Consider the following 14,768-nt stretch of genomic DNA (forward strand, 5'->3'; position numbering starts at 1 on the left):
CCTTGAAAAGAAGGAAAACTCCATTCAAGCTGCCAAGCTGCCGGGCTGTCTCCTGCAGCTTAATTAATAGCAACCCATCCCCAGCAAGCTGCTTGCAGCGCCAGCTGTCTCCTCTGATGGAGGTGCTTTTCTACGAATAATAGTGCTTTGTATTTTGATGGGGAAAGGTCAGGAGGATAGCGGGAGAAGGATGGTGGGAGTGAAACACGTCGCTTCCCTGCAGCTCCCAGCACTGTGAGTGAATCCCGCTTGGTCCCCATCTGCTCCTGGGGTGATATCTGGGAGATGACGGCACCCCTCTATCAGCCTTGGAGTGATAACAGAGGGGTGTGGAAGCAGAGCAGTGGGGTGTGGGGAAAATTCAGACCTGTGGTCTGCAAGCCCACCACTGCCAGGAGGTCTGGTGAGCTCCTCCGGGTGCCACTTTGACAAGGTCCAGGACCCCCCTGTGGGGAAATCCCAGCTCTGCTCTTATCAGGAGCCACCTCGATAACAGCACAGGATCCACACTGCAGGGAGCTGGGGCTGGGTGACCCTGCCAGCTCTGTCAGGCCACCAGAAAGGGACAGTCCCCACTGCCACTTGGCTTTTGCATAAATGAACAAGCCATAAATAAATTCTGCATAAATAAATACATAAGAATGCTGAGGCCGAGAGCAATGTGGATGAATCCAAGGTGATGCAGCAATGCAGCACAGTGAGGGAAAAAAGCTGATACAGACCCAAGCCTTGGGTATGTGGCATGAGATGCCGACAGCCCCCAGGGCATGGCCATGAGACCACCTTCATTTCTGCTCAGTCACAGCAGACCAGAGCCAAGCACCATGTGCCAAACCAAGTTGCCACCTTGGACCCTGGGCCCTGGAGCCGTAGGGCGCTTTCTGCCTGCAGTCACCCTGCTGCTGGCTGGTAATTAAGTCTTCCAGCTCTCCTGACTAAAGGATGCCCCTGCGCCAGCCCAGTGCCAGCGCCTGGCTGGGCACCAGTGCCCCAGGGAGCACCACCGACATGGAATTGCTCTCCAAGGAGCACACCAGCAGCTCTCCCGCTTTTGCCAGCTGGCCCAGCCTTGGTGCTCACTGTGACTTCTGTCCCCTCCCTGTCCCACCCATGCGCCTCTGTGCCATCTAGGCTGCCCCAGCACAGAGAGGGCTCTGGTCCCAGTGCAGGACTGGGAATGTATCTTCCCTTCCACTAGTCTACCTGGGGGAATAAACAGAGATAAATGCCACCAAAGAAAAGCAGCATTAGGGCAGGTCCCTGTCCCACGTGGTCCCCTGCCCAGGCATCAAGGCTTTGCCACTTCAGCCCCCGGCTGCGCAGGGGGAGGACACAGCCCACAGTGCCCCCCGCTTCCACCCACAGCTGCCCAAGGAAAAGGTCCCTGTTGCTTAGCAAAGGGCCATTCATCACCAGGATTGTGTGGGATGAGAAAGGGTTAATGTGCTGCAGCTGGGCCAGAAATACCATCCAGGACAAAGAGAGACTTCATGTCACCCACATCCGCCCAGCACAGAAGAAGGGGCCTTAATCCGATTCCCAAAGAAAATGTGGCTTTTACAGCCCCGCTTGACCCAGCCCCTCCAGCAAGTTTTGCATCTGCAGCAAGAGTTAACCCAGTTTGGGAGAGGGCCAGAAAATGGGAAGAGAAATCACTTTTCTACAAGTTTGTGAGAAGGGAGAGCTGGGTAGAAGCGGCTGGACCCAGGCAGTGTCCCTGCAGCAGGACACAGGGGACATGGGCATCTTAGCCTGGCAAGGTCTGGTGGCCTCAAAGCACCCCCCCGAGCAGCCAGACCTCGGCATTAGCTCTCATGTGATTTATCAGGGACTGGAGAAATTCCCATTGCCGAATTCCCACCGGGTGATGCTCAGCTGCACCCCACCGCAGCAATCACCGATGGCAATGAGGATGCACAGGGAGGGACCCATGAGCGTGCCAACACTGCCCGGCATTTTGGGAACCACGTCTCAGGATGATGAGGGTGAGCCAGCATGAACCGGAGAGCTTCAGAGTATTAACAATAGAGATCTGCCTCTTCTCTGAAAGGATGGGACCTTTCAAAGAAAGGGAACAAAGCCAGGGATGCTGCTGGGAAGCAGACAGTGCTCACACCCGCTACAGATGCAAATGAACTGTCTTTGCCTTCATCTTCCAGCCAGCAACAGCTGGGCACACACCCCATGGTGCTGCATCCCTCCCCTACAGGGCTCCTTCCCACCTCCCCAGCCCCACACCCCTTGTGACCTTGCAAGCCCACCTGCCCACTCCCCCGGGATGCCACAGAGCTGTATTTGCAAGATTAACTCTTTCAGCCCAGTTTTCATTATTATTTTTTAACAAACAAGCTAGCTTTACCATATGCTTCTCCACAAAGCACTTAAAAAATTTTAGACATAAATGAAATAAAATACAGATGTATTCAGACATAAGGTCACAGCACCCAGCAAGCGTAACGCCAGGAGTGCTGTCCTCCCCTTTCCCAGCGCAGCCTTCCCCACATACCAGAGTGAAGCTCTGGCATGTTACCCAAGGATCAACGTCTCCAGCGCGGGTTTTGCCCAGCCCCAGCACATCCTCAACAGGGCTGGATGTGGTGTCACAGCCATACGGAAATCACAGCATTTAAAACCACAGGCTATAAGAATTCCACCATGCTCAGAGAGGGGAAGTCTGGATTCCCCATGGAGAGGCATCCAGGAACTGCCGCTGCCGGGTTATTAGCCATCAAACCATTAGACCCCACCGCATCTGCATACCTCACGCTATGGCTAGCATATGCTACCAAGAATACCTGAGCTTAATGGCTGCAAGGTCAAATACATTTAATACACCACCACTGAGCTATCCATGAGCCCCACAGCCACACAGGTATTTTGCTCTCAACATGGAAAATCATGGACTGCAACTACAAAAGCATAAAAGGAATCACAGCTCTCAGAGCTATCGCAGTACTCCATATGCTCCAAGCATTTTTGGTTTGTTTTTTTTTCTATTCCAACACGCCCTTTTCTGTACTAAGGATGCCTTATAGCAGGGCAGACTCCCTGGACAGCTGCACTCCTCCTGGGTGCTATACCCTATAATCTGGAATCACACCTGGATGTGGCAGCAGCACTTAGGGATTTACACGTGATCGCAATTCTTAGGTTTTCTTTTACAGGGTGGTGCCTGAGCTGCCACTGGTCCCAAAGCCAAAGCTCAGTCAAGCGTTGCCTGCATGTGCAGATTCCCCATCACCCGGGCCAGGCCCACCTATCTCACAGGGGAATTCAGTCAAACCAACCAAGGGCCATCAGCACCAGGGAACCCAGGACCCCTCAGCCAACACATCTCCAACAGCGGCGAAAGCTCTTCCCACCCTAGAGCTGACCACCGGTCTGCTCTGTCTGCCGCACTCACCAGCACCCACCATCCAAGGCAGGGGGAATTCAATAAAATTAAGCAACTTGCTTACACGAGGGATATGTAACCCAAAACTTGCCTGATGCTATAGTAGGGTGTCCCTGTGCTCTTCTGGTCCATGCAAGTTCACCTTTGACGCAGTGGGAGCGAGCCCAGGGTGCCGTGTAGGGCACAGGCTGCTCAGCTCATGGAGGGCTGCACGTCCGTGGGTCTGAGGAGGGGTTTGGGGATGAGATGGAGTGACCTGCGATTTATGGGAGGGCAGACACAATGTTCTGTCAGTGTTCTCTGGCCCTAAACTATGAAATCTCCAAGAAACTCTGCATAAACATCTCAGTGTATGCTGAAAGCCACGGCATGGGGCAGCAATATTGGCCCCACTGGAGGCCAGCTACCCCCCTGGCCCCAACCTGCCCTCACAGAGCCAGAGATAGTCCCGGCCCAAACACACCAGCCCAGCTCCCTCCCGGATGCTTCTTCCCTGAATGAATCGTGGTCACAGCAGGAATGGACATAAAAAGCCTGGTCTGAAATCCTCTGGCACGAAGCCTCCCCCGCGCGGGGGCTGCCTGCAGGCAGAAGCAGTGGGTCGCAGCACCGGCAGGAGCAGACACCCCCACCCCCACCCCCCCAGGTGCCTCCCAGGGGTGTAAAGGTGCCAGTGGGTCATGGGGGTACGGGGGAAAAGAGGGGATTCCCACGGGCACCCCCCGCACACAGCCCTGTCTGCCCCTGCCCAGCACCCCCAGCCTCTGGACTCTGCACCAGACTAAGGCAGAGGAGAAAAACCGTGCGCTCAGCGAGTCCAGAGCGCGCCCACCGTGTCACTTCATCACAGATTTAAGTGACACTGTATGTATCACTGTGTGATACAGTATGGATCAATTTTCTATGGCTGCTGTGCAAACAGGCATCAGGGCTGGTGGGAGAAGGATGAGGTGCCGTGAAAATGAGAAAAAAAAAAAAAAGAAAGAAAAGGAGGGAAAAAAGGCGGAAAAAAGGGGAAAAAAGGCGAAAAAAAGGGGAAAAAAGGCGAAAAAAAGGGGAAAAAAGGCAAACTTCCCAGCTGGGACAGTTTGCAGGGCTACAGTGCTGCGACACTGCACGGAACAAAACTGTGGCCGCACCCGCGCCGCGCAGCACCCGCGCCGCGCAGCACCCGCGCCGCGCAGCACCCGCGCCGCGCAGCACCCGCGCCGCGCAGCACCCGCGCCGCGCAGCACCCGCGCCGCGCAGCACCCGCGCCGCGCAGCACCCGCGCCGCGCAGCACCCGCGCCGCGCAGCACCCGCGCCGGACTCGAGCGTGGCGTGACCAGGCTGCCTCCCCCGGCGCCCCCCGGCGCCCCCCGGCCCCGGCTTCTCCATCTCCCGCCGCGGGGCTGGGGCGACCACCCCTCCCCGCCCCCCCGCCCCGAGCACCCCGTAGCCCAGGTTCCCTCCTAGCCCCGGACACTCCACCCCAGCCCCGGGACCCCCCAGCCCCGCGCACTCACCGGGCGGCCGCAGCTCCGGCGCGGGCCGGGGCCGGCGGGGGGAGGGTTTTGGCCGGGGCTGGTTCAAAAGAGCCAATTAAAGAGAAAAGCCGCGGGAGGGGGGGGGGGGGGGGGGGCGGTCCGCGCCTCGTGGGCTGTCCCACGCATGGGCACCCGCTGCTGGGGACAGCGAGCGGCCGGCATCCCCCACCCCCGCACTGCGGGGCCGGGGGTCCTGGGGGCAAGAAGCCGAACATCTCCCCCCTGGAAGGGGTCAGATCACCCCTGGCAGGCAGCTGGGCAACCCCATCCCCCACCTTTGGGTTTGGGTTGGGTTTTTGGGGGGCGGGCGGGTGGGGTGTGCGCAGGCTCCGCGTGCCTCTAGCACACAGTGCATCCCCCTGCGTGGGCAGGGACAGGGACACGGGTCCCGGACACAGGCTGCAGCTCGGGTCTGGGGGCACGCTGGGGCAGGACAGGCGAGAGGAGGGGAGCGCAGGGGGCTGCTTTCAGGGGCACTTCCCATGGGCGCTGGGAGCTCCTGAAAAGCGCCGGGGAGGGGGATTCCCCTCACTGCCTGGCTGGCCTGGTGCCACGCACCACCTGCCAGCGCTCACAAGGATGCTCGGGGATGTCCCCCAGCGCTCATCAGAACAAGGGGCCATCAAACACCAGGAGGTTCCTTCCCCATCAGCTCACAACCAAATTCCAGAGCAGAAACCAAGGAGAGAGACAACCGCAGGCTGCCAGCCCTCCCTTGTGTCACCAGACACACTCCTCACAGAAATGTTTCCCAGGGGAAGCAATGCCAAGAGCATCGGCAGCGCGGCCAGCAAAGACGATACAGCCACACGTTCACAGGCAGGCGAGGCTGCAGCAGCCCCTTCCTGCTGCCTGCACAGATCCATACCTGGTCCCCCCTGGCTGCGGTAGGGCTCCCCAGTTCAGTACGGACCCTTTCACGGGCAGCACGCTCACCCTCACCTGGCATCGCCAGCAGCCAGGTTCCCTTTTCCCTGCAGGGTTGTGGGAGCGAGGTGAGGGCAGCCTGCCTGCAGCAGGGTCCCAGCCCACTGCCCACTGACAGCCCAGGGACCCCCCACTGCCTGGATCACATGGGGTTGCTGCCATCCTGCTTCAGCCCCAGGACCCAGCACTGGCCTCTGTGACTCCCCTCTCCCGCTCCCTGCCTGCTCCGGCCCCGGCGCTGAGCCACAGCCCAGCACCTCCCCATCCCACCACCACGAGCCCAGGCAGGCAGCACCATGAGCTCTGCCTCCCTCCTTAGCACAGGCCCTGACAAAGCCTTCCCCTCACTGCTGCCCCTGCTATTCTCCCCTTGATAAGCCACTGCTCTGTTCTTCCCCTCCTCACCCTCCGACATCGCATGGCCAGGGCTCCAGCTTGCCTGCTCCACCACTGCCCTCCACCACTGCCCTCCGGCACGGCTTCGGAGCCCCCAGCACGGCCCCCGCCACAGCTCTTTATTCCCGGAGGCTGGGGAGAGCTTGAGCAGAGACACTTACTCAACCAAGGATCACAAGGAGGACAACGCTCGCTGCCCGGTGTCTCCAAGAGCCAAGGATGCTCCAGCACCTATTTCAGCTGCCACCCCAGCAAATCTCCCCCCAACTTCTGAGAAGTTTTCCTCAGTTCCCTTCGTAAAGGTCTCGCAGAGCAAATCCCTCCTGGCTCACTGCCTCCCGCACCACCAGACATGAAAAGCATTAGAGTTTCTCCCTGGGTAATGTGAGTAAAAGCTTCTCACATCAAAGGCACCACATGAGTTATCCCACCCCCATCCCTCCCATGCGGCAGTGCCAGGGCTGCCTCCCCTGAAAACACGGCAGCCTCAGTGGTTGAGGTGCTGACTACACTTGAGACATACTTCTGATTTTTTTTGTCTTATTTTTAATTTTTTTCTTAAACTTAGCCACAGACGGGAGAACTTGGGTGACTCTGAGCCAGGCTCTCCTGGGGGCAATGCGAATAGCGTGGTGCTGGTGTGGGTTTGCCCACTGTCTGGCATGCGGTCACCCGAGGGAAAGCGGAGTAAAAATATTCCCTGAGCCAGTCCTGCCTGCTCATTGCCCAGCATTAAAGGAAGCCACGAAGTGTCCTGGAGCAAAAACACAAGCACCCACCGAGGGAGCAGATTCACATACGTTTCTCAGCAGCCTCGACAGCTCTGTTCCTCCATCTGCGCAACAGAAACTACATCCCCCCCTTTGCAAAGCGCTTTCATATCTCTACAGCAGAGCAGGGCGAGGGGGTGTTCACCATCCCAGAAACAGGGAGCAGCATTTACACCCCAAACAACCACCGCCTCAGCACAAAGCACCGGGGGAGAGGCAGCAGTTGCAGACACAGCAGGAACAGCCGCGGATTCTGAAGATGAGGAGGACTAGAAAATAACTTCAAACACCGCAGGGATTTCAAAAAGTCAGAGGACCACATGGTTTCTTGGCCCATTTAACAGCGTTCTTCATCCCTTCATCCCACACAGCAGTTGTTCCTGCCAGATCACTGCCTGCCAGGGCTGCTAGGTTAATTTTATTGCTGGAACACTGAAACAACCTTCATTTGCAGGGGGGAGGTGGGAGGGCTCTGCCATTTAACACTTGGCCGCGTTCATGCTGTGATTAATATCACCCGATGTGCAGATACCAGATGTTCTCGGGGCAGGCTGAAGCGCATCCTAAATTGCACCAAGATGGAATTTTTGGGCAATTTTCAGGGAGTGCTGAGGGCAGGCACTAATGGGAGAGCAGAGATTTACACAGATATGCAAAAAAAAACCCCAAAAGCCACCAGGGTTGTGGCACCGGTCATAACCCCTAGTCCAGTCACAGTGCCATGGGCTGCATTCGGTAACCAACAGCTTGTCCTTTCAAGGGGCAGTTATTTCAGTTCCTGTTCTTCAGTGGGTCACAAGCGTCAGATTTCCATGTGTTCACAGCAAAAAAGAACTGCTGCTCCTCAGAGCTTCAGCTGCAGGAAGGAATTGCTGGTCCAGGAACAGCGAACACTTGTAAGGTTCGACCTCTCCATGCTACTTCCCCAGGGTCCCACTGGAAGCCCACTCCAAAGCCCCCCCCCAGCCAAGCGCCTCACTCCATCAGCAGCCCCTCCCCACCCCTGCGGGGCTGCCCGCTGGGAGGGGTGCCCTGGGGTCACCTACACAGGTGTCCCTTTAATTAGAACCAAATCCTATGGGCGCTGGAGACCGGTCATTCCAGCTCTCTGGAGGCCACGAGCTGCCTGGCCGCAGAGCTGACCTCCACCAGGGTGATTTCTCCTGGCTCACTGCTGGGTGCTCGGTGCTCTGGGGGATCTGCTCGTGCTGAGTGGAGCTGAGACCGGTGGCCTGTCCATCTCCAGCACGATGCAACTCAGCGCTTACTTTAGGAGGGGGAGCACCTTGCTGGGCTGAGTGGTCTCGGAGCAGCGTTTGCAGCAAAGTCTCTCTGCAGCTCCCTGCAGCTCTCTGAGCATGGAGGGGCTCAACCAGCAGATACTGAGGCCCAAATCAATCAGGAACGACTTTGCTGGAGCATCTTCAGCATGGCAGAACTACATGACACCCACAAACCTCACTATGGGATTTCAGAGACCTCTCGTCTCTTTGCATGGTTTCTTTCTGCTCTGCACCCTTCCTGCTGATCCCACACACGGCCCACGGCTGATGTCCTCAGAAAATTAATTCGGGCAGTCTCAGGACCTGCTGATTTTCTCTCTTCTTCTTTGCCTGGGTTTGAGAACTTGGAGCTGAGGTTTGGGTCATACTCACGTTCCTCAGACCAGGTCATCCTCATACTCCCCCACAACCACGGCCAGGCTGTGGTTCACACACCACTTTGGCAGGGCTGGGTGCTGCTGATTACGTGACTGGTGGCACTCACCAGCACTGGTGTCACCAGGGCTCACACCACAAGAGAAAAATCAGAGAATAAAAAGAGGGTTCAGGGCAGAAAAAAATAGTGCCTTCGGCTGCAGGCAGGAAAAGAAGCAATGAAGAAGAGCGCTTCCCCTCCCTGAAAATCCACTGCTGCCACTGCCGGCGTCAGCCACGCTTGCTGCCGGCTGGGAAAGCGTGGGAGCGTGTGCGTGTCCCTGTGCCCGGGCAGGACCTGCAACGACCACGGGCGTGAGAAATCCCACATCCCACGGGGCTGCCTCTTTGTTTCTACTGAAACAGTACGGTCTGGCGGACACCTAAAGCCTGGTTTGGGGGGTTTTGTTAGAGCAGGAAGGAAGGGTAATATCTCTGCGGGCTCCCAGTTCCTGCTGTAAAGGACTTCACCCAAGCGAAGTCTCTCTGTGTCTCTCCTCCAGCTTTTCCCATCACAGAATCGTGTTGTGCATACAAAACCATCACTGAATCGTGAATTTACACCCAGAAACCAAAAGTAAAAGATCTCTGTTATTCAGTTCTTTGAGCAAAGGTTAAATCCAACCAAATACATCAGCTTTCGCAGACAGGACAAGCGTTTGGCAGCCAGCGGGAAGGAACGGGAACGTGGGAATTCCTCCTACGACTTGGCAACGAGCTCTTCCCCCGGCATGGGAGCCCTCTGGGGTCTGCTCAGCCTCCACCGAGCTAAGAAAGCCCCTCATTCAAGCACTCAGTAATCTCACAGGACATCCTGTAGCTCAAGGAGGAGTTTGGATGAGAGGGGCCAGATGGATTCAAGTTGCTTAATTGCTGGAGAGAGAAAGAGGAAAGGTGGGGGTAGCAGACCTGGCGCTGAGATGTCCTAACCTGCTGGTTGGAGAAACACTTCTCTTCGCGAGTACAGAAGGCGTCTACAGCACATTAGCTACCGAGTTGGTCTAACATAAGGCTCCATCGTAGCATGAAAGAAGCTGCACTAACATTTCCAAGTCCCTCCTTTTATACACCGAGGCATTAAAAAGCAGCAGGCCAGGGGAACAAGCGTGTGATGTCCTCTCCTGGAAAAGGCTCTCCCCAGCGGGTGCTCCTGCCCTGCCCAGGCACACACAGCCAGGACCTGCCTGGCCTGGCCCCCGCGTACTCCCGGCAGCAGGGGACAGGGGCAAGCCAAGCTCTGCTGAGGGACAGCTGGCTTTTGGGGGCAGCCACCGATGCAGTTGGACATCCAATGCAAGTTTCCACACCAGGTCCAACATGCTTGTGCTGGGCATCTTCATCCAGCACCATCCCAACACCAAGACAGGCCCTGAGGCTCTCTAATAACGGCACTTAATTCCACCAGAGCTCCCAGGCCCCTGGCACGGCATTCAGCCCCTTCCTTCCTTGCCCCCGCTACTCCTGTCATCCCACTCCCCATGACAGGACACATCTTGGGTTTTGATGTTTTTCCAGCATCAGGGTGATGGGGCAAGTGCTGCGTTCAGAGACACAGAAGAGCCAAGACATACATCCTAAAAGGTATTTAGGCATCTAATTCTAATTTGGCTGTAATGCTTCCCAAGAGATTTCAGCACATATATCTAGGAACATCAGCATTTGAGACATGTTTAGGGGCAGTCCTACACCACAATCACACCAAGTGGGGAACGAAGCACACAGCACGCCCAGTCCCGCCATCACCGCTCCACCCTACGCAGCGTTACGTATATGTAGACTGAGACCAGCGCTCAGGACCAGGAGCATGGTGTCCTCATGTGCGTCACAGAGGCCAGCAAAGCAGCTGGTTGCATGTGCTGGGAAAGTGGAGACACTCAAATTAGTAGCTGCTACTGAATAAGCTGTCAATGGACCATCAGGAACCATCACAGGAGCTGCTGGGAAGGTAGTCACTTGGAAAGCAGAGCTTGGCTTTAGGTGTGAATAAAAGAAACATTCCTTCAGATCTACTGTGCACACTTGGTGCTTGTTTTGATTTGGGGGTTCATGTATTTATTTGGCTCTCTTACACCTAACCCCTAGCTTTGCAGCACCACAGACCTAACACCGCAACAGCAGATCGTATTTTCTGGTGCAGTGGAAGGAGATCCTTTCACAGGATGTACTCAGAGCAACTCCCCCAGCCACAAACCTGCAGGACACCAAGGGTCCCCCCCAGCCTTGTCTCCATTTCCTACAAGGACTGGAGAACGTGGCTAGGGGATGCTCCAGACTACAAGTCCCCAAGGAGGGGAGGCAGCAGCCACTGACCCACGGCAGCATGTGTCCCTGGCTCCAATGCACCAGGCGCCGTGCTCCCCACCGGCTCATCTCAACACAGCTCATCAGCCAGCACAAAGCGGCCACCCCGCTGAGCCCCATCACCCCATGAAAGCAGAACAGCCCCACAGCGACCCAAGCGCTGCTCAGAGCTGCCCTCCTCCCCAGCTGCAACCTGCAGATAAAGGCAACGGCTTCTCTCTGCAGCACTCGCAGCCTCTTAAAGGTCACGGGCCCCATTAGGTTTGAGGGTTTGGGTTCTGCAGGATACAGCTCTTGTTTCTGATACCTTCTTGTAGCTGAGAGCAGAAAGCTGCTGACTTCAGCACGCCCCTGGGGGCCCAGGTCCCACCACATCCCCACAGCACCAGGAGTGCTCTTGGGGCACCAACCATCACTCATGTGTTTGGTCCTGAAGGAAAAGCATCACTAACCTCCATAGTTTAGAATCATTCAAGCCAGGGCTGGGGTGCAAACTTTTTTTTTTGATGAAGAGCAATGGGGAAACCAGCTGCGCCTCCAACTTCACCAAGGGAAAGAATTCTACCCAAGGAAAGCCACGTCCTGCCAGGACGCTGGACCACTCAAGCTCCTCCACCCCCATTATAAATCAGCTCCACCATGCGAGGGGAGGGAATTTTAGGAAACTACCCTGCTGGAGAGAAGGGCTGGCAGAATAAGCCACCAAAATGCTCCCGTGGTCCTTTATGGCCCTGGTAACTCATTTGCTGTCAAGACCTCCACCCAAATGATGCACAAAGCACCTTGGCTCCAGCAAGTCCTGTGAGTAGGGGAGAGGCTACACACCAGGTATTGCTATGTCTACCTGAAGAGTCAAAAACCCCACAGCTCAGCACCCTTCCTTCACCCTGTGTGCTAGTGAACAGTGAACAGCAGCCACGTCCCACCAGACTCTTCCCAGAGCCCCAGCACACAGACCCTGGAGCTTCTGGAAAGCATCCTTGAACCAACCACTTTGACAGCCCACCAGCTTGCCAGGACCAGGGGATAGGTAAAGCCTAAGGCACAAGAAACAGGAATGCAAAGTCAAGGCATGAAAATATCAGTTTCTTCTCTTTTCATCTCACAGGTTTTGTGTCTGAGGACCAAGTACCACCAACTTCTGACAGCTTGGCCAGGCCAAGCTCTCTTGGGCTTTGCCCTTCCGAGGGCAAAGGCCGGGTGCTGGGTTTAGCCCTGGGGAGCTGTGGGCAGCTCCAGCACAGCCTTACTCTACCCAATGCATGATGGATGTCCCTGCCCTCCCCATCCCAACTCCTATGCAGGGCAGCACACACGATGTCTGGGCAAGGCAGGATCCCAGAGTCTCATAGAGACGGGCTAAATCTCCCTTCTTGTGCCCCAAATTGCCCATTCATTTCAGATTTCAGACAAGCTGAGTGACCAGTTTTCGCCTCCCTACTGACCTGCGTTCCGGCGAGACAAGTGCTGCCCTCTGCCCCCTGAGGAACCTTTCAACGAGCCTTTCCAGACCCTTTCCCAAACCTTTCTGTGCCTCTCCCACTGCTGCAGCGCCAGGGCTCTGCATCCCTCCGCAGGAGCCGTGGGAAGGAGGGCACGTCCCGCGTGGGGACGCGCTGGCCCGCAGTCAGACGGAGGGAAGGGCTGGGAGGGGGACCCCGGGGGTCAGCCAACAAGAAGAAGAAAAATAAATCAACCACACAGTGATTTACACAGCGGCATTCACTCCTTCCTGCAGCCCACATTTTCGCCACAGCTGCTCAGCAGAAGCTGGAGACACTGAATCTCCTGAAGGGCTCCAGGACACTGCTCTGGAAGGGTGTTTCCTCTTCCGATTAATTCTCCCCCATCTCTCTCCCCACGGGCACCTGGAGCCCCATGGACCCGATGGTGCTGCGTGGCTCCATCTGTGAGGTTTTGCTCCGGTGCAGGGCGAGCAGAGCAGCAGCAGGCTTCAACACGGCACCGCTCAGGACAGCAAAGCCTTTTCATCCCCCGCTGTTCCATGTGACCACCCTCCTGGTCCCTGCACAGTGTTGCAGCCATGTAGGCAAATGGGGATGGCTCCGAGGCAAATAACCGTACTTCTGCCCCAAAACAGCCACACCATCTGCTCCTCTGGCCCTGCAGCCCCAAGGCAGCCCCTCCAGCCCACCCACCCACCCACTCCTGCCCCCCATGCAAGCAATGCGAGCACCAGGGCTGGCTCGCACTCCCTGAGCTTTAACCAGCCCCAGCAAGTTGTGCAAGAGCAGTGGGCACCACTGATGTGTTACGGGGCTGCATACACAGCTTTAAGCCAGTTGTAACTACCCTTGGGAATTAAATCAGCCTCGTCTTTCCCTCCTGCAAGTTTGTTGGCCAAAGCTTTTCCCGGGAAAAGTGCCCCATGGAAAAATCTGGGAAAACAAACAGGGTGTGTCTAGCCAAATCCCTAGCCCCGAGGGCTGCGCAGCTCGGTTTTTAGCGGGGTTTTGTGCCATGGTGAAAGGTGAGCATCAGCAGTCTGCACTACCGGCCTCCTCTGGCACACAGCAGCGTGCTGGGAATGGTACTTACCCGCTCCTGCTCCTCACTCCTGCAGAGCAGCCGGGGCTCCCACCACCTCACGTGAAATGGAGCAGGAAAAGAAGGGGTCAAGGAGGAAAGGCAGGGAGGAGGATGGTAGGAGCATAGCATAATGCTCCTTTCATGGTAAACCCACCCGAGAGGGCACCCGCAGGCTCTGCTTCTGCTCCTGGAGCTGGAACAACGCCTCCCAGAGTGACTCAGGTCCCAGCACGGGTGTAAGAGGTCTAATTTTTCTTCCATTATGAGCAATTGAATGATTCCCCGTGACTGTTAGGAAGAATTCAGCGTGAGTGAGCTCAGACCAGCCCGAGGTGCTACAGAGAAAAGCTCCAAACCATACCCTGCTTGCTCTGCCTGCAGCTCCCACCTCATTCCTCCACTGCAACTGTGGGCTCCCAGCCACGTGGCATAGCTGGTTTTTAGCCAACAGATAACATTTTTGAATAAAATCACCTAAATCCCCATGCTCCAGCCAACAAACCGGGGTTTGAGGAAGCTTTCCATAACGGGGCAGTAATCCCCAGTAAGCTGAATGACATCTGAAGATGCAACACCCCTCAGAGAGCTCCAGCGAGGACCACCCTGCTCTGCAGAGCCCCTGCCCTCCCCTCCTCACTGCCCACCCTTCCCCACGCTGTCCGCACACAAATATTCTCATTTCTCTTCTACCCTTGTGCATCTGTCCCGGGCAGCGGGCTGCTGTTCCCTGCCTGGCCAGGCAGATGGTGCTCAGCCAGCACGGAGCGGGGACCCTCGCTGCCGCCGATGGAGCCAATAACGCAACTGTGGTTTCCGCTGACAGATGCGGAAGGTCCAAACAAACAGGACCGACTCAGATCCTCATCATCTGTTTTAGGCTTTTGCCCCTCACTTTGGGCGGGAAGGTGGCAGACAAAGCGGTCGCAAACGTTTCACCAAAACCAGTGCTTTCCCAGCGCTCTCTTTCTGCTGGAAATTCACTCCGCTGACACTTTCCCCCCGCTTTTGATCAGCTCTCCCCACACGTTTCCCTCAAAACCAAACCACAGCGAAGCCCAGTGGAGCAGGAAACAATTTGCCCATTTTCCTCCTTCCAAAGTTGGGGGTGTGGGGGTCTGGGGGCACCAGCAGGGCCCCTCGTCCTGGCGGAGGCTGCTGGGCGCAGGCAGCGGGGGACACAGCCTTTCCATCACATCGCCCCAAGGG

General features: G+C 56.6%; 1 protein-coding gene across 5 annotated transcripts in view; it reads right to left on the minus strand.

The window, feature by feature from the left end:
- Nucleotides 1-14,768, minus strand: part of SEPTIN9 (septin 9) — a 144,046-nt gene that overhangs the window by 33,320 nt on the left and 95,958 nt on the right. Inside the window, exons 1-2 of one of the 5 annotated variants that reach the window (XM_055722133.1) lie at nt 4,901-4,939; nt 3,486-3,650 (exon numbers count right to left, since the gene is read on the minus strand). The exons of the other annotated variants lie outside the window; for them this stretch is intronic. The gene's annotated coding sequence lies outside the window, so the exon portion shown is untranslated. Of the gene's footprint in view, nt 1-3,485; nt 3,651-4,900; nt 4,940-14,768 lie in introns of those variants that run through there. 5 annotated transcript variants of the gene reach the window in all.

This window comes from Falco cherrug, chromosome 1, assembly GCF_023634085.1.
Source record: "Falco cherrug isolate bFalChe1 chromosome 1, bFalChe1.pri, whole genome shotgun sequence".
NCBI classification, from domain to species: domain Eukaryota; kingdom Metazoa; phylum Chordata; class Aves; order Falconiformes; family Falconidae; genus Falco; species Falco cherrug.